The following is a 23,059-nucleotide window of genomic DNA, read 5'->3' as shown; positions in this document are numbered from 1 at the left end:
CTAAACCTCTCAGGAACTTTTGGTACCATTGATTATGGGATCCTTCTGGAACGCCTGGGGGGAGGTGCTGGTATTGGAAATCAGAGACTATCTTCTGTCCCCCAAAATGGGAAAGGGGTGCTTCTAGACTTCTCAGTGGCCTTCAGTACCATCCAGGCCCGTAGCCAGGATTTTGATTCGAAAGGGGGGGGGGGAGCTGAGTTTGAGTGAAAGAGGGTCTACCCTAGCAAACCTTTTGTGTCGTTACCCCAATACCCCCATGCATATGAGATATATTGAGCATGGTGATCAGATCATGATATGAATAAACATAACAGTTTAAATAATGTTCCAGTAAGGCCTTTTCGCAGGCCACCAGGAGATGGTACAAGCTACATGCCTGGTACCATCGATCATGTTATCTGTCTGGAGCACCTGGAGGGGTTGGGATATGGAGGTACTGTGTGGCAGTCCATGTACCTCTCAGTCAGGTTCCAGATGGTGGCACTTGGAGATCGTTGCTTCTCCAAAAAGAAGCTGTTACATGGCATCCCACATGGTACCGTTCTGTCCCCAATGCTTTTCAGCATTTATGTGAAACTACTGGGAGAGATAATCCATAGAAATGGGGCAGGGTGTTATCAGTATGCCGATGTCACCAAAATATATTTCTCCATGCCTTCAAAAACTGCCTACTGTATAACAAATGATAAAATAAATATATATTTTTAATAAACAGCCTCAGCTATGGATAGCATCTCTCCTCTGAATTAATGCCTGGAGGTTGGATGAGGAAAAACAAATTGAAACTGAAATTGATTCCAGACAACTCATAGGTGCTTGCCTTCAAGGGTCCTAATCTGGGGACAGAGGTGTGTCAACCAGTTCTGGATGGTGTTACACTCCCCCTGAAAGATTGTGTTCACAGCTTGGGAGTGCTCCTGGATCCATCTCCTCCAGATGTCAGCCCAAGTAGATGTGATGATCAGGAGTGCTTATCAGCTTCAGTTGATATGCCAACTGCTCCCCTTCCTAGGTCTGGAAGACCTGGTAACCTCAAGGTTGGACTTCTGCACTTCACTTTACATTGGGCTACCTTTGTTCCAAGTTTGGAAACTTTAGTTGGTTCAAAATGCAACAGCCAGATTGATTACAGGAACATCCAGGAGTGAACATATTACACCAATACTAAAGTCACTTCACTGGCTGCAAATTTGCTTCTGAGCTATACAAACTGCTCTATACAACAGACCCATATTATGTGAACATGTTCTCTTAAATGTTTCAGGATTGAGAAATGTCTTCCACTCCACACCAACAAACAAGCTTATATCCTCTGAAAGCTATCTGAATATCCCAGAGGTCACTCAGTGCAAGATTTGCCTAGATGTTGTTGTAACTGCAGGACTTTCTGAAATTTGGAATAGCACAATTGTCTCTTTCTAAGGAACAGAAGTAAATGAAATGGATGAAACCTTTTGGCAGATTTGTAATAGGCATTTCATAGGCTTTTCCATTAATGTGCTTTTAACTTCCAGAGAACGTTAATTATCAAAGGAAGTTACATCTGTTAATCCGTTGAAGTTCATGCCCAGTTTTGGTCTTGGGATCCCATTCCACATAGACAAGCTGTTGTGTCTCTTCTGTTTCTTAGCTTTGCTAACCTGAATGTTTGGGTCACTGAAAATGATTAATTGGAGATTCACAAGGTCTTGGTATTGGTTGCCCAGATGCACTCATTTTCTTTTCATCTGACTAATTTCTACTGAATAGAATACATGACTATTTCACTGAAATAAATGCCAAGGAAACAAAAAGTGATTGTGGTGTTGTGTGGTTTCCAGACGGTATGGCCATGTTCTAGTAGCATTTTTTCCTGATGTCTTGCCTGCATCTGTAGCTGGCATCTGGAGAAAATTGGAGCCCTTGGTGGCGCAGTGGGTTAAACCCCTGTGCCGGCAGGACTGAAGACTGACAGCAGGTTCGAATCCGGAGAGAGTCAGATGAGCTCCCTCTGTCAGCTCCAGCTCCCCAAGCAGGGATATGAGAGAAGCGTCCCACAAGGATGATAAAAACATCAAATCATCCGGGCATCCCATGGGCAACTTCCTTGCAGACGGCCAATTCTCTTACACCAGAAGCAACTTGCAGTTTCTCAAGTCGCTCCTGACACGACATAAAAATAAAAATCTGGAGAAAATGCAATACCATGGTGATGCCAACCGTGAAAGCCTTCGAAAATACAAAAAAGCGGTTGTGGAATGATGCATATCTTTGGTGCTGGTGGTGATCAGATATCAAACAGGCAGAATTTTTTTTATACTCCTCCATTTATATCAACTAGCCGTTCCCTGCCACGCGTTGCTGTAGCCCAGTCTGTGTATATGTGTTTTGAGTGTGTATATATGTGTGTTTGTGTATATATATGTGGTTTTGTGCATGCGTTGTAATGTATTTTTTATTTTTTGGTTTTTAAGTCTCTTTCACTGTGTTTTACAGTGTTTTTATGAGTGACAGTCACTTGTTGGCCTAATAGGTGTATTGTGTCCAAATTTGGTGTCAATTTGTCCAGTGGTTTTTGAGTTATGTTAATCCCACAAATGAACATTACATTTTTATTTATATAGATTAAATCAAATCATCTATTTCGGTCATAGACCGGCACAGGAAATAAAAGTCACATTTTCATATGAACTTGGTACATCTAGTATCTTTGAGTCTATGGAAAACTGTTCCATTAACATATTAAAATTGAGTCACTTGATGTTATGCATCCCCTCTGCAGCAGTTAAGATAAAAATGTGTTTAGCACAACATGCTATGCTGTAATTATTGTTCTACTGGCAGAAAGCCATAGGGTCTGTGCCTTATTCTTCAGCATAATCCTATCCCTAACTACTCAGAAGTAAGTCCTGTTCAGTTTATTTGGAACTCCTAGGTAATGTGTGCAGGATTGCAACCTTAGTTGTGTTAGTTACGTTTTATAGTGCTTTATTTCTGTTAGCCACCCAGTGAGTTTGTTTCCGAACCCAAAGGGTAAGGTAAAAAGTCATTAAACAGTAGGTGTCATGTAAGCACCATAATTATGTTGATTTTTACAGTCACTTGAGTAGTTTTATTGTTAGTTGTCCCATTTCACCTTATTCCCATGTAAATAGTGCATTCATTTAATTGCATCTTTAATTGTGTTGACAGTTTGCAAATAAGATAACTATTTTGTTCTAAACGAGACTTTTACAACTTCTGGTTATCTTTTAAAGAACAACTCAGAAAATATGGCAGTGATTGAAATGTTGCCATTTTAAATGTAACATGTTTTATTTCATTGGTTTGGGTAACTTAAAGATCTTTTCTGGTTACAGTTGTAAAAATTGTGAGTGACATTTCTTTTTGAGCTGTAGATTACATCAATTTTAGACAAGTATTTCATGAGACCTGAAAATTAATTCCAGGGCCTCTCCAGGGTAAAAATGTGTCAATGTTATAGGTTTCAGTTTCCCATGGCTTAGGGCTAATGATGCTTAAAATATGTTTCTTCAGGGATTTAGGGAATATGATGTCAATTTGTTAATTGCTTTTTATCCTGTTTTTAAAGTCTTCCCAGAGGTGATGGGATCTACTTGTTGTTGCAATATAATGTCTGTTTTTGTAGGATTTATAAAGCTGGGGTATACCTGGACTACATCCGCTTACTAATGATATTGGATTTAGCAGTAAATACGCCAACTGGAATGAATTGACAGCTGTAGTGCTTAAATGATCATCACTGTCTCTGACCTGGATACTGCTTGCTTATTGAAGCAATTTCTCTTACAGCGTGTGTTTTGGTGTTGCTTTCTGTATTGAAACCATTGTGTTGAATCTTGTATAAGTCCATATACAAAGTATGCAGCAGTATTTATTTATTTAAAGCATTTATATTCCGTCCTTCTCACCCCGAAGGGGACTCAGGACGGAGCACAACTTATAAACGGCAAACATTCAATGCTAAAACATATTAGACCATACACATACAAAAGCATTAAAATCACTTATCTTGACGTTAAAATCCACTAGTTAAAACTGTTTCAACAACCATATTGAATTTGGTTGGCATACTAAGGGTTCTTATCACTGCCTCATTGCCCAGTCCCAAAGGCTTGGTCTCACAGCCACGTTTTTATCATCCTTCTAAAGGACAAGAGGGAGGGGCCTGACCTGATATCATTAGGAAGGGAGTTGCATAGCTGAGGGGCAATTACTGAGAAGGCCCTGTCTCTCATCCCCGCCAAACGCGCCTGTGATGGTGGTGGGACTGAGAGCAGGGCCTCCCCAGAAGATCTTAATCTCTGCGGTAGTTCATAGGGGGAGATTAGTTCAGACAGGTAAATTGGGCCAGGGCCGTTTAGGGCTTTATAGGCCAAAGCCAGCACTCGAAGTGGTGATCTGTGATCTCATGTTGATCCATGAGCTGTAGTCATTAGAGAGTTTCCTGAACATGTTTCCTGTGTTTAGGGGCAACTATATCTAAGGCAGTTGATAGATTTTTGTTCAAGTTTTCCACTCGTTCACATAGAGAATCAGCAGTGTAATCCAGTTCTTTAAGGACATCAGCTTCCTCGGCCGCACAAAAATTTGTTCAGTCTCTGCACGCTGTGGTGGAGGAATCTCTATTTGAGTGTTCAAGATGTAGTGGTCAGACTAAGGAATCTCTAAGACTGAAGATAGAGTCACTTGTATTCCGATACTAAAAATCAAGTCCAAGGTGTGCCCAGCTCGAAGAGTAGGACCGGTCACCATTAATGAGAAGCCTGTTGTTTCCATAGAATGTACTAGGTCCCTTGCTATCGAAGAAGACAACTCCTGTGTATAAGACTACTCCTGCGTATAAGATGACCCCACATATAAGCCGACCCCTGACTTTTGAGAAGATTTTCTTGGGTTAAAAAGTAGTCTTATACACCAGAATATACGGTACATTTCCAAGAATTCTGTGGGAGCAGACCAGGCAATAGGGACATGCAGACCTGTGCTTTAGAACTTCAGATATAGGCCATCCAGCACAACTCTATAGTCAGCCTCCATCAGATGTCAACCCCCGGTAGTGCAGTGGGTTAAACCCCTGTGTCGGCAAGATTGAAGACCGACAGGTCGCAGGTTTGAATCTGGGGATAGTGTGGAAAAGCTCCCTCTATCAGCTCCAGCTCCCCATGCGGGAACATGAGAGAAGCCTCCCACAAGGATGGTAAAGCATCAAAACATCCAGACATCCCCTGGGCAGGGTCCTTGAAGATGGCCAATTCTCTCACACCAGAAGCAACTTGCAGCTTCTCAAGTCGCTCCTGACACACACACACACACACACACACACAAAAGTTGTCAACCATGGAGTCACATTGGTGGACCTGGAGATTCCTAGAGATAATTTTTTCATCAAATCCATAAATAATCAAATCAGCAAACCTGCAAATTTAGAAGGCCGGCTACTGTACAGGACTATTGCAAACAACAGACATTTCTAATATAAACCAGGTCTCCTTATATCAGATTCCCCCATCTGCTCTGAATGAACTCCTGTGCCATTTGTGCAGGATTAGGCCATGCTAAGCTATGTGGAAGCTCTGTGCTTACAGTCACCAATGCAGCTTGCAGTCTTCATAAGCAGACACTGAAAGAGTGGGAGGGAATCCAACATTTGCCAGCTTAATTATCATGTGTTGTCATTCAAGAGAGAAAATGGCTCAGATTTCTTCCTCATCTTCTGGATAGTTTTAAATGTCTTATCCCACACATAAGGGTCTACTTCCGCTCCCATTCTATTCTTACATAATTATTTCTGGGGTTTTCTTGGGAATAGCAGTGAGTACAAAATAAAGGATAACAACATGCTTGTAGTGTTCAGGAAAATCATTTGATCCAGAATGAATAAAGCAAGCTGTTCGTTTTTGCACATTAGTTTTACAAACAGCTTTCCTGCATTTCTGGAACTGCAACATGTTATTTTCAAAAGCTGTTCTAAAAGTATTGAAGTGCACTGTATTGGGAAATCTTCATATATGTTTTCTCGGTGGCACAGCTTAGAGAAAACTTGGTCATTGTCAAATGAAAAAGAAGTATGCATAAAGGGCTTAGATTCTGTGGCTTGTACTGTGCAGAGCTAAGCTGAGCTCGGTCTGCTCTTTCCCTGTCAAAGTTGCTGGCTTTATGTGCTGTTAGAGTGGGTGCTGGTGACTGAATCCATGTAGCATGCTAACTTCCCTTACAAGGATTGGGAGCCCATTTTTATCTTTCTCTCCATTTCGTTTTCAGCCAAAGACATTTTGACATGCTTCCACAGTCTCCCAGCTCTTGGTGAGCAAATGATCCGCCTAGTGTGTGGCTGTTAAACATGCAGCCATAAGGCTCTTATGAAGATGTGGTGTGCGTGGCGGGAGGAAGCATTTGAAAACTGGGTTAAGCATATGCTGTCCTCCTGGGAAGTCCAGACAAGAAAGGAATGAATGGAGTTGAGAAGTTCAGTGTACCAGCATTTCTGGTTTGTGGATTAATAGAGTTGGCTAAGCTCTGGTTTGCAGCAGCAGGAGCGGAGAGAGATCACTATAGATCAAAGAAGGCAACAGGCGGGATAAACCTTGAGTGGTAACAGCAAGGGCACATTCGGTGCTTTTGGTAGAAGCTATACTGAGAGTGGTATGTTTTATATTGCTTCAAGTGGAGACATCATACTAGAGCAGTGTTTCTCAACCTGGGGGTCAGGACCCCTGGAGGGGCCGTGAGGGGGTGTCAGAGGGGTCGCCAAAGACCATCAGAAAACACAGTATTTTTTGTTGGTCATGGGGGTTCTGTGTGGGAAGTTTAGCCCAATTTTATCATTGGTGGGGTTCTGAATGCTCTTTGATTAGAGGTGAACTATAAATCTCAGGAACTACAACTCCCAAATGTCAAGTCTCTTTTCCCCAAACTCCACTAGTGTTCACATTATTGAGCATTCATGCCAATTTTGATCTAGATCAGTGGTTCTCAACCTGGGGTCCCCAGATGTTTTTGGCCTTCAACTCCAAAAAATCCTAACAGCTGGTAAACTGGCTGGGATTTCTGGGAGCTGTAGGCCCAAAACATCTGGGGACCCACAGGTTGAGAACCACTGATCTAGATCTATCATTGTTTGAGTCCACAGTGTTCTTTGGATGTAGGTGAACTACAACTGCAAAACTCAAGGTCAATGTCCACCAAACCCTTCTAGTATTTTCTCTTGGTCATGGACATCCTGTATGTCATGTTTGGTTCAACTCTATCGTTTGCGGAGTTCAGAATGCTCTTTGATTTTAGGTGAACTATAAATCCCAGCAACTACAACTCCCAAATGACAAAATAACCCACCCACCCACCCCCAATATTCAAATTTGGGCGTATCGGGTATTTGTCGTCATCATCATCATCATCATCATCATCTTATTTCTTAATTAGTCGCTCTCCACCAAAGTGCTCCGAGCGACTTACAATTTAAAATAGCTTATACACAATATAAAACATTCAATTTGTGTCAAATTTGGTCCTGGAAATGAAAATACATTCTGCATATCGGATATTAACACTACTAGTCATAACAGTAGCAAAATTACAGTTATGACGTAGCAACAAAAATAATTTAATGGTTGTGGGTCACCACAACATGAGGAACTGTATTATGGGGTCGCAGCATTAGGAAGGTTGAAAACCACTGTACTAGAGCATGGATGCTCTAGTTTCTGCCTCCTGCAGAATTCTGGGGCTTGTAATTTAGGGAGGAGCCTTCAAACTGCTCAGCCAGAGAAGTCTTGGGCCTCCCTAAACTACAAAGCCCAGAATTTTGCAGGAGGCAGAAACCAGATTTAAAGTGCATCCATGCTCTAGTTTAAGGGTCCTCAAACTTTTTAAACAGAGCGCCAGTTCACAGTCCCCCAAACTGTTGGAGGGCCGGATTATAATTTGAAAAAAGCATGAATGAATTTCTGTGCACACTGCACTTATCTTATTTGTAGTGCAAAAAGCACTTAAAAACAATACAATAATTAAAATGAAGAACAATTTTAACAAATATAAACTTATTAGTATTTCAATGGGAAGTGTGGGCCTGCTTTTGGCTGATGAGATAAGGTTGTTGTTGTTGTTGTTGTTGTTGTTGTTGTGTGCTTTCAAGTTTTTTCAGACTTAGGTTGACCCTGAGCGAGGGCCGGGTCAATGACCTTGAAGGGCCGCATTCGGCCCTCAGGCCTTAGTTTGAGAACCCGTACTCTAGTGTGATGAGGCTATAAGTGTGATTTCTACAATAACTAGAAGCAGGAAATTAATCACTATTTGTATCCAATATTCTATCCCATTCTTCTTCCATGGCATTGATTTCCTTTAGCCAGATTACAGTGATACAAGTCTGATGGAAATGATGGCTGAAAAATGCTCTTCATAAACAAGTGAGGTCTTTTGAGAGTTTAGATCTTTATATGGTTTTGACTATCACACATTGCGCAATTTATTTCTTTACGTTTTCATAGAATCATAGAATCAAAGAGTTGGAAGAGACCTCATGGGCCATCCAGTCCAACCCCCTGCCAAGAAGCAGGAATATTGCATTCAAATCACCCCTGACAGATGGCCATCCAGCCTCTGTTTAAAAGCCTCCAAAGAAGGAGCCTCCACCACAGTCATCTCTTCCTTAATAAACTTGTCTTCAGGTTCTTCTGAGACCTCCATTTTGCCAGCCTTTCCCTTACTGCCTCAACCAATTTTTCCTGCATTAGGATCTCCAAGGGGTTTAGTCCTAGATTGACAGCTGTCCCTTCTTTTGGCCACAACCTTTTTCTTTACATTTTACCTCCTGAGTGGTTGGACTGTTCTGGACTATTGTACCAGCTCCATCAATCATAGTCTTGAAGGCTTTGCAACCACAAATGCAAAACAACATAACTCAAAAATTCTGTGTCTCCTGACAGTTTGTTGATATATTCCTTCAGGTTGAATCTGACTTATGGTGATTCTTTCATTAGGTTTTCCTGGCAACATTTATTTCCAGGAGGTCTGTTATTGCCTTCCCCTGAATGAAACCTAACATCTCTTCCCAAGTACTAATCAGGCCTGATCCTGCTTAGCTTCTGGGATCAAACAGGATTTTGTGTCTTCAAAGTATCTCTGTTAGCTTCGCATATTTGTTTGTCTGCAGAAAGCATTCAATGAAGGATAAAGTCTTTTCAAATGTTTACATTTTCTAAAACGTCAGGAGAGAATGCTTCTGGAATATGACCACACAGCCCGGAAAACTCACAGAAACCCAGTGATTCCAGCCATGAAAACCTTCAACAACACATTTCCTAAAATGTTTCCAGAGGCATTTTGGATAGATTTATTTCACCCAACAAATAAATGAAGCAATTCTCTCACAAATTAGCCAGCTGTAATATTACCAAATTGAAGAAAGCATTTGTGTTTGTTGTCTTAAACAGGAAGCTTCCTGTTTGCTGGCGAGTAAACATGAGCTGATTGCTTAATAAGAACACGCACAAAAATCTTATTACGCCATTAGCCAAGTGTAACTAACTGAGACAAACTCTTAATGTCTTGGTGAAGTGTTAGACTGTGACAAGGCTGATATTTTTTTTGGAGTGTACTTTGGCAAGTATGCGTGTGTCCTTTTGATTGTATGGTTTATAGTTAATATTTAAGTTGGATAATTAATAGTTTTGAGTCAGATACTTTACTTGGGTTCTCAAGGTCTTCCCACAAAAAGTAAAACAAATCTAAATACTAATTACAAAATGAAGATGATTTTTTTTCCTTCTCTGTGAAATTTGGCATGGACCAGTAGTCTAGAGAGAGTACGCATATTGTATCACCTTGATGTTCCAGAAAACCAATGTTCGAATGCTCAGGCATGGAAATCACTAGGTAAGTTGGCCAAGTCACACACTCTCAGCCCTTTCTGAATAAGCCTTAGGGCAGTGGTTCTCAATCTGGGGTCTTTAGATGTTTTTGGCCTTCAACTCCCAGAAATCCTAACAGCTGGTAAACTGGCTGGGATTTCTACCACAAAAGATTTTCACTGGGCAGGTCCAAATTCAAAGATATATTTTTTTTAATGCTGGGAAATAGGACAATGTAAATTACCGTGGAGGAGAGGATCCAAGGATAAGGAAGGATTTAAAATAAAGTGCTTCTGAGGTCAATTTGTGCAAAGTTGGTCAGGGAGTATCTTACATTCAATCATTGGAGGCACTTTGGAATAACCAGGTTTTCAGATTTCTCCTGAAGATTGCCAGCATAGGGGCCTGCCTAATATCCTTGGGGAGTGAATTCCAGAACTGGGGGGGCCACCACAGAGAAGACCCTTTCCATAGCATTGAGCAAAGGCAGTTAAAGTGTTGTCAAACTGTATTAATTCTACAGTGTAGATGCACCCTAAACCATCACACCAGCTGCACGGAGGCAACAGTATTAAGCACTTTTGCTTTCAGTGAGCTTAACAACTTAGTGTAGTTGCATTAATAGCCGCTTGGGATATGTGTGATTTCAGACTTAAACTGATTATTATTTTGCTAACTAGAAGTTGGCTTTTGTTTCAAGCAGCTTTCTTTTAACTCTAGGTGGTAACCCTCTCAGTATTGAACATATGAGCCTTTAGAAAATACTCTTTAGTGATCCAAATAATTCATTGTTTGTCAAGTCTTGCTTTCAGTAGATTTCCGATTCCAAAGCAGTAACTTTCCTTAAAAGGGTATGCATTCTTGCTTTCAGGCCATAGTTCATGTTGAGAACACAGAATCACCGTGAATGTTCAGTACTAACTCTTGTCTTAATTGTAATATGTATGGAAATATTCTTCAGTCTATTCCTTTTCTCTTTTCGAAATTTAAAGGTTTCATTAAACAGAGTAAAAGTTCCTAGATTTTTTTTTGCAAACTTCTTAATGAATAATGTTCCCCTTTTTATTTCCTTTTACCAAGCAGAATCCAATCACGTGTATTATTCAAAGGGTTTCCCATGTATGTCTAGATGAAATAGGTACAGCAGTCTTGTGACAAAATGTGACAATATGTGTATGCACAATCTGGCCAGGGTGGTCCATGCCTTAGTCACTTCCAGATTGGACTACTGTAATGCACTCTAGGTGGGGCTGCCCTTGAAAACGGCCCAGAAATTTCAATTGGTCCAACGGGTGGCGGCCAGATTGTTAACCGGTGCTCTTTACAGGGAGAGGTCAACCCTACTGTTTAAGGTGCTCCACTGGCTGCCTTTCATTTTCCGGTCCCAATTCAAGGTGCAGGTGCTTACCTACAAAGCCCTAAACGGTTTGGGACCCGCCTACCTGCGTGACCACATCTCTGCATACGAACCCACACGATCTCTTCATTCATCTGGAGAGTCCCTACTTACGATCCCACTTGCATCGCAAGCGCGATTGGTGGGGACGAGGGATAGGGCTTTCTTGGTGGTGGCCCCTCGACTCTGGAACTCTCTCCCTAAGGATATCAGGCAAGCCCCATCACTGGCAATTTTTAGGAGGAGCTTGAAAACGTGGCTGTTCCAGTGTGCCTTCCCAGAATAAGGAAACTCCAAGCATTTTGTCCCCAATTCACTTTATCAGAGAATCAGGATATCTGCAAACCCATCCCTCTCCAAACACCTACCCTTTTCTCCTGGTCATGCCCAGCACTTTTTAATTTTAATTTTAATTTTAATTATTACATTTGGCCCTGCCATAGTTTTTAATTGTGTCATTGTGTGTTGTTAATGTTATTGCTTTGTTTTGATTTATTTTGCTGCATTGTTGTTGTTGTTTTATTATTGTATGCGGGCTCGGCCTCCTGTAAGCCGCACAGAGTCCTTCGGGAGATGGTAGCGGGGTACAAATAAAGGTTTATTATTATTATTATTATTATTATTATTACAATTGACCCTCTTCATTTTTCGGTTTAGGTTTTGTAGATTTGATTATTTGATTTGATTAATATATCATCTCTAGCAATTTCTCAGTCCAGGGTGAATCTGTGATTAACTTCTGACAGAAGTTAATTATCGATTTGACCTGAGGACCTAGGGATTCCTAGATAAATTTTCTCTCAAGTAAAAAAAAAGTGTTTTTTCCATGCCTCTAACCCCCATGAATATATAAAACCTACTTTATATTGAAAATATCACAGTTGACACTGAAACTAAGGGGCTTGCCTAAGAATTTCTGTGAAGTTATGGCAGATATTAGATTCTAACTTTCTCATTCAGAAATCAGTTACTTATTCACCAAACTAAACTAATGATTGTTAGTCTGTCTGCAATAATTTTATTTTAAATGTGAGATTTAATTTAAATATAGCTCTGGTTTCTGCTAATGAAAGGTTACGTAGGATAAAGGTGTATACTTACATGTGTTGGGGTGAGAAAATGGGGGATCTGCAGGCATTGTTCTCACCTTAGTTGACAGGTGACCAGTCTAGAAGCAGGCTAGTCTTCTAAGTAGCCAATTTGGGCTGAGGAGATGAGCATTTCTGGAGGAAAATTGTGTTTTTTACCATCACAGCACATTTTAGAATGCTGGCTTCTAGGAAATAAGCAAATTACTTGTTAGGAGAAGAGCTAGCCAGTTATCAAGGTTCAGCTATAATGCTTAACCAATAATAGATTAAGCCCCATGGTGCACTTTCAGATGATTAGCTGATTGACTGCCTTCATTTTTTTTGCTATTTTAACCAAAGTGCATTTCTCTCGGAGATAAATAAATCAGAAGGAGAAGGATCATGATATTGATCTTTGAACATAATACCATGTTGATCATACATCATGGAAAAAATGTGGTCCACAATTTCTAGGTTTAAACTCTGCTCAAATCAGTTCAGCTTCATTGGTCTATACAGTATGTGTGGTATAAACGTCTTGATTGCAAAAGTTACTTCAAAATGGTAAATGATCTATCCCTGTCTCAGTTTTTTTCTTCCTTTGTTAAAAACAGACCTTTTTGTTGAAGAATTGGAGAGAAAATGGTTATGTGATTGTTTAGGAAAATTGAATGTAGCCCAACAGTGTAAAGACTATTTTCTGAGAAAAGTGGAGATAGGAGCCAAACTGTGGAAAACTAAAATAAGCTATTTATTCAAGATTTTGTTGTGTGTTAGGTTTTCTCTTCCATATTTAAGGTGGTGTTAACCTCTGCTTATCCATGTATACCATATTTCAGTAGTTTTCCTCTCTTGTATAATCATTCTTTCCCATGAGGGCTGTTTTTGTTTTTTGCCTGTTTCAGGACGGTTTAAGAGATGGAATTCTCTGTGGTCTTTTATCTTGTCTGACAGCCATTATAAATGGATTGTTATGGCATATCATAATTTGCTATACTTAGTGCAATCATTAAGAGCAATTAGTGATCTTTGGTAGTGTGCTAGAGATGGAAAGGTATTATGATAGATTTGCTCCATCATCTGTAAAGGACTTTTAAAAACTGCACAGTTATAGCACTAAGATTTCACTTTAACTGCCTTGGCAAAATCATGTGGAATCCTTGGAGTTGCTGTTTGTGAATTGGATTTTTAGGATTTTTGTCCCAACAGTTCTACTAGCTTAAAACCCCCTACAAATCCTAAGATTTCATAGAACGCAGTTATTGTAGTTAAAGCAGAATCATAGTGCTGTAATTTCCCAGTGTAGGGATTCCCAGCTTTTTGTCCTCCAGTTGTTTAGGACATCATATTCTAGAACAGTGTTTCTCAACCTGGGGGTTGGGACCCCTGGGGGGCTCACAAGGGGTTGTCAGAGGGGTCACCAAAGACCATTAGAAAACACAGTATTTTCTGCTGGTCATGGGGGTTCTGTCTGAGAAGTTTGGTCCAATTCTATCATTGGTGGGGGTTCAGAATGCTCTTTTTTTGTAGGTGAACTATAAATCCCAGCAACTACAGCTCCCAAATGTCAAGGTCTATTTTCCCTCAATTCCACCAGTGTTCACATTTGGGCATATTGAGTATTTGTGCCAGGTTTGGTCCAGAGCTACCATTGTTGAAGTCTACAGTGCTCTAGATCAGTGGTTCTCAACCTGGGGTCCCCAGATGTTTTTGGCCTACAACTCCCAGAAATCCCAGCCTGTTTACCAGCTGTTAGGATTTCTGGGAGTTGAAGGCCAAAAACATCTGGGGACCCCAGGTTGAGAACCACTGCTCTAGATGTAGGTGAACTATAACTCCAAAACTCAAGGTCAATGCCCACTAAATCCTTCCAGTATTTTCTGTTGGTCATGAGAGTTCTGTGTGCCAAGTTTGGTTCAATTCCATTGTTGGTGGAGTTAAGAATGCTCTTTGATGGTGGATGAACTATAAATCCCTGCAACTGCAACTCCCAAATGACAAAATCAATCCCGCCCAGCCCCACCAGTATTCAAATGTGGGTGTATTGGGTATTTGTCAAATTTTGTCCAGATATTTACATTATGATTCATAAGGGTAGTCACATTACAGTTATGAAGCAGCAACGAAAATAATTTCATGGTTGGGGGTCACCACAACATGAGGAACTGTATTAAGGGGTCGCGGCATTAGGAAGGTTGAGAACCACTGTCCTAGAAGTTCCATTCAGCTTGTTCAATCATCAGGAATGCTGAAAACTGAAGTCCGAAACATCTGAGGGAGAAAAGGTTGGGAACTACTGGTTTAATGAGAAAAGACTGCATTAGCAGTTTTGTGATCTCAAACAGCACTAGAAATGCCATGTTACCTTCAAGAATTGGGATGGAAACTCAATTCCAAATGATTTATTTAGTTAGTTAGTTATTTACTGTATTTATACCCCACCCTTCTGAACCCTGAAGGGGACCCAAGGTGTCTCACAGCAGAGGCAAAATTCAACGCCTTAAATCAACTTGCCAAATAAGATACAGTGGTATCTACCTGGAATAGGAACCTCTCACTAGTGGACTCACTTCATAGAATCATAGAATCCTAGAGTTAGAAGAGACCTTCAGTCCAACCCCCTGCCAAGAAATAGGACAATCACGTTCAAAGCACCCCCAACAGATGGCCATTCAGCCTCTGTTTAAAAGCCTCCATAGACTGAGCCTCCACCACACTTTGGGGTAGAGAGTTCCACTGCTGAACAACTCTCACAGTTAGGAAGTTCTTCCTAATGTTCAGGTGGAATCTCCTTTCCTGCAGTTTGAAGAAATTGATTCCTAAGAGATGTTCATTAAGTCATCATAACATGTCAGATATCTGGAGAAAATTAGAGCCACAACCTCTAATATATCAGCTTCTTATTCAAAGAGCTCTAGTTAGAGCTCTTTTAGTAAAGAAACAGTATATCCTTAAATCTAGGGTAGGAGATTGTGATGGATTACAGTGGTTTTCTGAGGTCATGGGAGGGAGTTTTGGAACCTGAGCTTTATAAAGCCCAGACTGCATGAAAAAGCCATGTCAATTTTTGCTGATCCCGTTAGTGATTTATATCATGCATATCTGAATCCGGGATTTTATCAAGACTGTTTCATGTGTCCTCAGTCATACATGCATGTAGATATGCTCTTGCTTACAGCACATAGGGACAGAGGGTAAGTATAAAATACACATTTGTTTAGATACCAGTGATTACAGAAAGAAAGAAAAAATTGTTTTACTATCAAGAGGTGAAATGGCCTCTTTCCTTTGTACAGCATGTCTCCTTATCTCCAAATTTGATATCTGCTGTCTCACTTACCTACACTTACCTGTGGCCCCATTTCTTAAGGTTGGCTCTGCATCTTGTGGTGCCAGAGCGCAGTCTGTTCAGCGTATTTCAAGTTGCCCAGTCTTCTGTGTGCCCAGGAGGGAGTCTCATTTGTATCAGCCATGGCTTGAGGTTCCAGGTTTTAGCCTGCCACCTTAGATTCTCGCTTGCTAAGGTGTTCCTGCGAGTATCTCTGTAGATCTTAGAAAACTATTTCTTGATTTAAGGCATTGGCATGCTGGCTGATATCTAAACAGAGGATGAGCCAGATGAGAGGATGTCTTGGTTTTTTCATTGCTACTTCCTGCCGGATGTCAGTGGTGCAATGTCAGCTAAACAGTATAATTTCTCTAGTGGTGTGGGGCGTATATATCCTGTCTATGCCCCACACAGCATGTCTCATTAAGAGCCACAGAGCCCCCAGTGGTACAGTGGGTTAAACCCCTGTGCCAGCAGGACTGAAGACCAACAGGTCGCAGTTTCGAATCCAGGGAGAGGTGGATGAGCTCCCTCTATCAAATCCAGCTCCTCATGCGGGGGCATGAGAGAAGCCTCCCACAAGGATGATAAAAAAAAACATCAAAAATCATCCGGGCATCCCCTGGGCAACGTCCTTTCAGACAGCCAATTATCTCACACCAGAAGCGACCTGCAATTTCTCAAGTCGCTCCTGACATGACAAAAAACAACAACAACGTGGTGAGATGTATTCCACACTCTGCATGTGTACTCAGCAGCAGAGTAGCAAAATGCAAGGGCAGATGTCTTAACTATGTCTGGTTGTGATTCTCAGGTTGTGCCAGTCAGCTTTCATATGATATTATTTCTAGCATCCACTTTTTGCTTGATAGTTGAGCACTGTTTCTTGTAAGTCAGAGCACGGTCCAGAGTAACTCCCAAGTATTTTGGTTTGCTGCAGTGCTCCAATGGGATTCCTTTCCAGGTAATCCTCAGAGCTTGAGATGCTTGCCTGTTCTTATGGCAAAAAGCACATGTATGTGTTTTAGATGGATTAGGAATCAGCTGGTTTTCTTGTAATAGACAGTAAAAGCTCCTAAAGCTTCAGAGAGCTTCTGTTCAACCATTTCAAAACTCGCTGCTTGGGAGATGATGGCACGATCGTCAGCATAGATGAAACTCTCTGTTTCCTCTGACAGTGGCTGATCATTTGTGTAAATGTTAAACATCGATGGACCAAGCATGCTCTTTTCGGGTAACAGAAAGGGAAAGGGATTTGGGAAGCTAAGATACTACTTTGCATACTCTTTGGCTCCCAACTATCACAGATCTCTTGCTCCAGCAGGTTTCTACAACAATAACAAAATATTATTTTTAAAAAATAGACGGTTAAGCTAATGCTTGAAAAAAATATGTGGAAACTAAGATACCTCACTAACATATCTGAAGAAGAAGACTACTTTTTTTTGGACTTATGTGTGTGGCGTAATGGGTTGAGCATTAAAACAGTAAGTTCAAATGTATTGTCGAAGGCTTTCATGGCCGGAATCACTGGGTTGTTGTAGGTTTTTCCGGGCTATATGGCCATGTTCTGGAGGCATTTTCTCCTGACGTTTCGCCTGCATCTATGGCAAGCATCCTCAGAGGTAGTGAAGTCTGTTGGAACTAGGAAAAGAGGTTTATATAGCTTGGAATGACAGATATATAAACTGACAGATATATAAACCATGTCAGATTGCATGGAGAGGCCGTTGAAATCCACAAGCATGTGGACGGTTTCAACAAAAAGGAGGAAACCATGAAAATGAACAAAACCTGGCTACCAGTATTAAAAAACTCTAAAATTACAACAGCACAACAACAGAGAGGAAACAAACAAGGACACCTCTCAACAAAAGTTTGCTCTAGGCAATGTCAAGCCATTATATGTTAATCAAGGTGGTCAGTTGAAACATTCACAACTATCTCCAGCAGACAAGAGCCCTTTGTCTCACCCTGGTCATTCCACAGATATATAAACTCCTTTTCCTAGTTCCAACAGACCTCACTACCTCTAAGGATGCTTGCCATAGATGCAGGCGAAACGTCAGGAGGTAATTCCTCTAGACCATGGCCAAACCTACAACAAACTAATAAGTTCAAATCTTTGCTCATCCATGGAATCCCACTGGATGTCCTTGGGCAAGTCACATTTGCTCAGCCTCAGAGGAAGACAAAGGCATACTCTCTCTAAGCAAATCTCACCGTATGGTCATCATAAGTCAGAAATTACTTGAAGGCACACAACAACCTTGCCTCGCTCTCTGAAAGCTATTTGAATAATTGTGAAGTAAGAAGCTATTTTGGAGACCTGGCCACTGGTGTTCCTAAGTGTTTTTCTACTGAATTCCCACAATGGACAGTCGAGACCTTAGACTTTGTGTTCACAAAAAAAAGATTTAGCCACCCATGTGCTCTTTTTGGATTTATATTTAAGATGCCACTGGAGACTTTGATGCTTCACATTGGCCTCAGATATTGTCTTTTATTGTGACCAGTATAATGGTTGTACTCTTCTTTCTAGCTGATCAGATCTAGTCTTTATTTTATGTTAAATACTTGGCTTAAAAGATTGTCCTTTAAACCCAAAGGATTGAGTTTCCCCTTGTATTTTACTTTTTTGAAGGTGGCATGAGGTTTGTAAGTTTAGTGCCAGTAGAGGAAGGCTTAGGGCATGGCGTTGCCAAGTGTTGTGCTGACTGGATGTCCCAGAACATTGTCCTGGCATTGAATGGTGGCGTTTCTCTGCATAATCTGCCTGAGATGTTAGAGCCAGCTCTCAGAAGGACTCCATCTCTGCTTCTTTTGAGTTTATTAAAAGGTGGACGTCACTGCTGTACAAGTGCAATTAGCTAGTGACATGTGCTATTGCTTTGGGATGAGCACAATGTTTCAAAGCAGCAATAAGGGACAATCAAAACTCATGGCATGCAGAAAGTAGATGTTACAAGTTCAGTTTCCCATAGCTAAAATGATTGGGACCAGAAATGTTCTAGATTTTGAGGTGTTTGTGAATGCTTACATATACATAATGAGATGTAGATGGGATCTCCACATAAAATTTATTTGTGTTTCATATACACCTTATATCCTGGATGTAATTTTATACACATTAAAAATAATTTTTGCATCAAACGAAGTTTGTGCATATTAGAGTATCAGAAAGCAAAGGTATAGTAATTTGGAAATCTGCATAAGAAATGCTTCACCTGTCAGGTTTGTCTTCTGCTAAATATCAAATTAATCTCACTTTGCATTTTTCTATAAAATTAACAAATTGCATACATACATTAAATACATACATTTTGGGGGCCATACCGCCAAAACAGCATGCATCTCCTTTTCTGTGGCCCTTATGTCACAAGATGGCAGCTACTCTTAGTTATTCTAACTCATTTCCCAGCCTGTTGTCAACCTTTGCAACCCGAAAGACAGTTGCATCTGTCAAGTATGAAAATAAGGTACCACCTTAAAAGTGTGGAGAGGCTAAATTAACTGATTTATGAGGCCATAAAGAAGACTCCAGCAAAGCATTCCAGCGGGGAATCATGCGGGGAATGTGGAAGTGCTTCATCAGCATTGCAGATGAACGATGAAAGCGACAGCTCCCCTGGCGGCCAGAAAAAGTTAAATAGCCTCTGTGTATGTCTGTATATGTTTGTATGTCAAAAATTGGCATTGAATGTTTGCCATATATGTGTACACTGTAATCCGCCCTGAGTCCCCTGCGGGGTGAGAAGGGCGGAATATAAAAAACTGTAAATAAATATATAAAAATGTTTATGTCCTGGTTGGTAGGAGGCCTTTTTTAGGCCTTAATCCTTCAAGCAAAGGGACTCTGAGGACCCGCACCACAACGTTGGTAGTCCAGTGGTTATATTTTCCCCACACATTTTATGATGGCTAAGAGAAGCGTGCAACTGGTAATGGGGGTGGAGAACTGGTGTAAAAAGAGATAAGGCAGAATTTAGGATGGCCAAATTCTCTTTTATCTCTTTACAACTGAATGTTCTGTGAATTATGGTGAGGAAATATAATGCTCCTGAGACTTATAACAAGGAGTGGGATTCTAAGTTGAGTAAAGTTAATAACATCTGGGTTGTTGTAGGTTTTTCGGGCTATATGGCCATGTTCTAGAAGCATTCGCTCCTGATGTTTCGTCTGCATCTATGGCAAGCATCCTCAGAGGTTGTCAGGATGCTTGCCATAGATGCAGGCAAAACGTCAGGAGATAATGCTTCTAGAACATGACCATATAGCCCGAAAAACCTACAACAACCCAGTGATTCCAGTTATGAAAGCCTTCGACAATACATTAATAACATCTGTTTGTCATTCAGTTAACATAAAGGAAAATTTCTTTTAAAAAGCCTAAAATTACAATTAGCAAGTTTTCATTCTTTGGTAAACTAGCTATTTTCTGTTATTAGAGGTTTGTGTTTGAATTAATAATAGAAGGACGCTCCAATGTCACTAGCTAGGAGGCAGATTGAATTACATTGTTTTGGTTGGATGTGCGCTATAAAAGTGAGTCATCTGGACAATGATGGTTTCGGGCTGTTGACGTACAATGGGAATTGCTGTTTCTTGTGCAGCCACTTGAATCACTAATCATTAAGAGGCAGGTTTGATTTGGAGCCAAGCCTGTCACTAGCAACCTTTTTTCCAGAAATTCTGAAAGAGTTCTGCCAGTGAAGACTGAGAGAAGTGTTCTCCTGTACAGACTTTCTGCTTAGAAGAGATCCTTGTGTTCTAACATCTACTTAATATTCTTTTGAAATGGGATGCTTGCTTGCTTTCTGTGAAGCCGAGAAGCTTTGAGGAGTTCCCTTATTTTTGCTGTCTGTCAATAAGTGCATAAACTGTAGATACTAGCCATGATAACAACGGGATGCCTGTTTCCCATGTCATAATTAGGCCTAAGTATGTTTGAGAGTACATTATGTTTGGTTAAAAGCTTACAAGGAGCCATTGTCCCTTGTTGGCAGAAGCTCAGCATGGCCATGCTTGACAGTCAAGGCAAAGCAAGGGAAAAAGGTGGGAGTCTGCCAAATCCTCCAGTGGGCAGGTCCTTGCAAATCTGGCATGGCATGATGGTTCAGTGCTATAAGCCAGGTTCAAAACATTACAAAGATGAGGTGATAGAATCATAGAGTTGGAAGAGACCTTGTGAGCCATCCAAACTTACCCCCTGCTAAGAAGCAGGAAAATCGCATTCAAAGCACCCAAAGATGAGTTACAGTAGCAACAGAATCGCTTTAGGATTGATATCAATAGTTAAGATCAGGGGTCCTCAGATTTTTAAAACAGAGGGCCAGGTCACAGTCCCTCAAACTGTTGGAGGGCCAGATTATATATATATATATTTAAAAAAAACATGAATGAATTCCTATGCACACTGGACATATCTTATTTATAGTGCAAAAAACACTTAACAAAAATACAATAATTAAAATGAAGAACAATCTTAACAAATATAAACTTATTAATATTTCAGTGGGAAGTGTGGGCCTGCTTTTGGCTGATGAGATAGGATTGTTGTTGTTGTTGTTGTTGTTGTTGTTGTTGTTGTGTGCTTTCAAGTCATTTCAGACTTAGGTTGATCCTGAGTGAGGGCCGGGTAAATGACCTTGGAGGGCCATATCTGGCCACTGGGCCTTAGTTTGAGGACCCCTGGCTAAGATGCTAATGATATCGAAGTGGAGGGAAATCTCCGAGGTGGAAAAGGTAAAAAACCTCTGGAAATGTAAAGTGCTTGATTGATGTCTCTGTACATTCAAAGCCATTTCCTGCATTTTCTCGCGTTCTACTGTTCCTCATTAATGTGGTCAGGAAATGGGCTCAGAAACAGAACCTTAGACACATTAGGGAGCAGTGTTCCAGCAAAGCTCCTGGATAAAATTGCTGCGGGAATCACACATTGTCCCTGCCTTTAAGTGACTTGGCTTCCATTTGTCCTCTGTATCTTAAAGCAGGGCTTCTTAAACTTTTTCCACTTTTATGTCTGGAAAATTTTTACGTGACCCTGGATATATAAAATAGGTATATAAATCAAACGTTTACTAGTAATAACTCATAAAGAACTTTATTTTAAAATGATTATTTAGCCTACATGTGGAGCTCCCGGTGGTGCAGTGGGTTAAATCGCAGGTTCAAATCCAGGGAGAGCGCGGATGAGCTCCCTCTATCAGCTCCAGCTCCTCATGCGGGGACATGAGAGAAGCCTCCCATAAGGATGGTAACACATCAAAACATCCAGGCGACCCCTGGATAACGTCCTTGCAGACGGCCAATTCTCTCACACCAGAAGCAACTTGCAGTTTCTCAAGTCGCTCCTGACACTACAAAAAAAAGCATACCTGTAATTTTATCATTTATTAAAGCTGATTTGCATACTAATGAGATTTACATAGTTGCTTATATTTACATAAATAATTACTTTTTAGCTGAATATTTATTATTGCAGGGCATAGAACATCAAAATTTTTCATGTCATGCTGGCATGTTTGCTTCAAGTGGAAGGAATATACTCCACAGGTTAACCTCCCCTCCCCCCCCAAAAGAAACCCTACGAAGGGGTTTGGAAGGGATATTAACCAACCCCTTCCTGTCTAGACTGCAGGCAAATTCTTCTTGAACTTTTAATGGCAGATGACTGGTGTTTTTTATACTATTAAATATGGTTCATGAACCCAACTTAGTTTTTTAGAATCAAAATTTGAATGGAAGTATTTCTGAATTTAAAAAGAGTCATGAATAAAATTTGGCATTAGAAGGCCTTTTCATAAAGTATAGCTGAAGCATTCGCTGGATGTCGTTGTTAACAGATTCATGTATATGCTTTAAACAGCCACTAGGAGGCAAGCTAAACAAGATTTCCAAACATTCAGTTATGGGACCTCAAATTGGGTCATGGCCCACAGTTTAAGAAAGTTTGTCTTGAGGTCTATACAGATGGATATGTTGATCTTGGTGCAGATTTGTATTGTGTTCTTTAAGGACTGAAATAAAATATAGTTCCTTTGGTTCCTTCCTACAAGTTATAATGATTGAGCAAGACTCTTTCACTGCTACACAACGAATATTTAAGCATCTAAAACAGTGACAAGAGTGCCCATGTTCTTCCCTCCTCCCAGCCCGGAAAAACCTACAACAACCTGGTTTACTCATGAATTTTAACTGGTTAACCAAATCCCCATGCTAAGTCTATGAGACGCAAAAAATTAAAGAGTCCTTCCAGAACTGCAAGCACTATCTCAAGCAAATATTGACAATTTATTCACACTGTTGCAGCAATAGCCGATGTAGCGAAGCAATCAAGTGGGGGGGGGGGTGTTGAATGCTCTCATTAAGGAGGCCAGACTTGGTGGAGGTGGTTGACGGGCGGAGCTGCAGG

General features: G+C 40.7%; 1 protein-coding gene across 29 annotated transcripts in view; it reads left to right on the top strand.

The window, feature by feature from the left end:
• The window catches only part of LRRFIP1 (LRR binding FLII interacting protein 1), a 164,916-nt gene that overhangs the window by 30,701 nt on the left and 111,156 nt on the right, over nucleotides 1-23,059 (top strand). The gene's annotated exons all lie outside the window — the stretch shown is intronic.

This window comes from Anolis sagrei, chromosome 1 (genome assembly GCF_037176765.1).
Source record: "Anolis sagrei isolate rAnoSag1 chromosome 1, rAnoSag1.mat, whole genome shotgun sequence".
Lineage (NCBI taxonomy): Eukaryota > Metazoa > Chordata > Lepidosauria > Squamata > Dactyloidae > Anolis > Anolis sagrei.
The sequence above is the reverse complement of the archived record's forward strand: the minus strand, read 5'-3'. Positions and strand labels throughout refer to the sequence as shown.